The sequence below is a fragment of the Nanorana parkeri genome, unplaced genomic scaffold (assembly GCF_000935625.1).
Source record: "Nanorana parkeri isolate BGI_ZX_2015 unplaced genomic scaffold, ASM93562v1 scaffold187, whole genome shotgun sequence".
NCBI classification, from domain to species: domain Eukaryota; kingdom Metazoa; phylum Chordata; class Amphibia; order Anura; family Dicroglossidae; genus Nanorana; species Nanorana parkeri.
In genome coordinates, this window is record NW_017306455.1 from 783345 (window position 1) to 786405 (window position 3061).

The following is a 3061-nucleotide window of genomic DNA, read 5'->3' on the forward strand; positions in this document are numbered from 1 at the left end:
AATTGTGGTGGCGCCCCTGTTTATTCTCAATTGTAATCCACTTAATTGAATGGGCTGCTACTGCACCAAGTTGTACTAATGCAGGTGTGTGTTGTGGTACACTAATAAGAATGAATGGCACTACAGCACACCAATGCACAAAGCATGCACTTCTGTGTGTTGTGGTGGCAGGCACATGGCCGCGGTGCAGCAAACAGCATGCACCGAGTATACAGCAGCAATGGCTGAATTGGTTAACTCGCCACGCATCCAGGCTCATTGGTTTGATTCCTCTACACTGTGGAAACGTGAAATGTCATTGGTTAGCAAACTGCACGGCACCTTCCTCACCTTTTTAGAGGAGATTATGACAGTCCCTTTGTTTCGAATGAGCTGCTGACGCACATTTGTTAATGGAAGTTCACTTATTTTTTCCAACGCTTGCACCACAGTGCACAAAAGGTTCACATCTGTGCATTGCGGTACCATAAGAATCCAAGTGCATTGCGACACCATACTAAAGAAATGGCAACACAACAGAAATACAGTAGAAGAGACTCCACAAACACACTTTGCCACGCTTGGATCTTTCAGACAGTCTATATAATCACTGGTCAGTCCTGTTCTGTAAGTTGTCTGATTCGCTTACTAAGGGGAATTTTGGCACCTTCTCATTTTCTTTGCTTTGACTTCCGTGTCACATCGCCTGTGGTCATTCCCACCGCCTCAAGCTGCAAACTCGGGTTCCAAAAATAGTCATTCACAAGGTGCTGAAAGATGTTATTGGGTTCCCAGCAGCGTTTTATTTTCTTCATAATTTCCTGCAGCATTTCTGTGAGACTTTTTCCCGGTTTCGCTGTTTACTGCTCTCATGACTCATCTCTTCATCATCATATCACTTTCAGAATGCTCCATGTGATCATTAACTGATGAAACTTCTACATCCTGGGGAGCCAAAACCGAGTGTGTGTTACGGTGGCCATACACTGGTCCAGTCCTGCTGACCTGGCCAGAATTGATGTATTGTGCGGCCCTGTCAGGACTCCCCCAATGGTCGACATCCACTTTTGTTGACTCAACCAAACAGTGACTGTTTAATTCGGCCAATCAGCTGTAATTGCTGTTCAGGTATTCTGACAGCCGCGCACTCACCTCTGTCTAAATACAATTGACCGGCGGCAGGGAGTGACGAGTGTTTTCATGTTTAGTGTATGGTCAGCTTTTGTTTTATGTTGCAATACTGCACTGCACTGCACAGGCAGATGTTATGGCCGCAATAATGTATGGGGTCCAATATTGCTTTGCGCACCCCCTGCAGCAAATATACTGACTTCACCTTCGCTCCTCCACCATTGGCCTTCAGGAGCGGAGAGAAGAAGCCCTATGCAACCTTGCTATGGCAGAAGGCCCGACCACCCACAGCAGGGGGTGTCTTAGAGTCTGAGCAGCAACTTGCCGAACATGTACAACCGGGGTAAGCTGGGTTCACCCAAAACTGTGCCAGGCGCCCCTTACCCCCCTGGCCCAGTCCATTGTGGCAGGCACATTCCCCTCCCCGCAGCTATATATGACATAGGGGCAGGGAATGCCTCCACTGCAACTGATACCACTGATTGGGCCGGGGAAGGGGAGTTGGTGGTCACAGTTGTGAGCTGGTTTGGGTGAGCTCAGGGCAAATGGATTCTTCACACAAACCACCCCCCACTAATAGACACATGTACATCAGACCAACAAGAGGAACAACTAAGGAGGACAGAGGGACACTGGGCTTTGGTTCCAAAAGAGTGAGAGCTGGGAGGTATGGGGTGACAACACAAAAGAGGGAGATATGGGGTGACAACACAAACGAGGGAGAGTTGGGAGGTATGGGGTGACAAGGCACAAGAGTGAGAGCTGGGAGGTATGGGGTGACAACACAAAAGAGGGAGATATGGGGTGACAACACAAAAGAGGGAGAGTTGGGAGGTATGGGGTGACAACAGCACAAAAGAGGGAGAGTTGGGAGGTATGGGGTGACAACAACACAAAAGAGGAAGGGTTGGGAGGTATGGGGGTGACAACAACACACAAGATGGAGAGTTGGGACACAGCATTGTCACCCTGTAACAGGAAGTGCCTGGACAAGGTTCTTCGTGGCAGGATCACATGTATAATTTTCATGGGTGATGCAGCTTTGAAACGGATTGAAAATAGGGTTTGAAATGCCACTAACATGCCAGGGCTGGGATGAGATTGTAGTGATGGGGTTTCCTTAGACTGAAGGCAGATGCAGGCTTGATTCATGCAGCAGAGGGAGAGGAGGAGGGGGAGAGGAGGAGGGGGAGAGGGGCTGGAAATGTGCTGCTGTGGGAAGTACAGCTGCAGCCTGGGAACACACGGGTGGGCGGGGCCAGAGGCTGTGCTCGACCTGTCACTCAAACCCCAGGCATCGTCCAGGCTGAGCAGCAGGAGCAGTGCTATTATCCCCAGCACTAGCAGGACCGGGTGATCTATGAACACACATGGGCTCCTCCGATCGGTCCGGACCGGGAGGCCTCCTGTGATCACACTGCAGTCATCTGGATCTCAGGAGGGACAGGAGATTCGGGGGGTCCCTATGGGAAGCAGGAGGACTCTTGGATGAAAGCCTGCTGCAATCAACTTGTGCCCAGCTGACAGCGAGCTGCAATCACTGCCTGCTGCAGACACCATCCCATCTCCATCCATTACCAGGACGGGGTACTAGAGGGATGACATCTGAACCCCTACACGACTGGAACATCTGCAGGTAGGTACCACCAATGTCTGTGTGTCCTAGGAGAGGGCACTCATTGATTGACAGATGGAGAGGGCCAGGAAGGTCATGTGGTCTCATGAGGCTTGTTACCCCCCCTCCATCATATGCCTCCAAGATAATTAACTTTAAAATGCCATAGAATGTATGAGAGGCAGGAACAATGGGATCTCCTTGTAGTAACTCACTGACTGCTGAGATTTACTAGCTGGGGGATACATTTGTTGGATGGTCTGCAAGGTAAAGCCTTCTGTTTAATGTCTGTGGGTGAGTGCATGTGTGCGTGCACATACATACAATATATATATC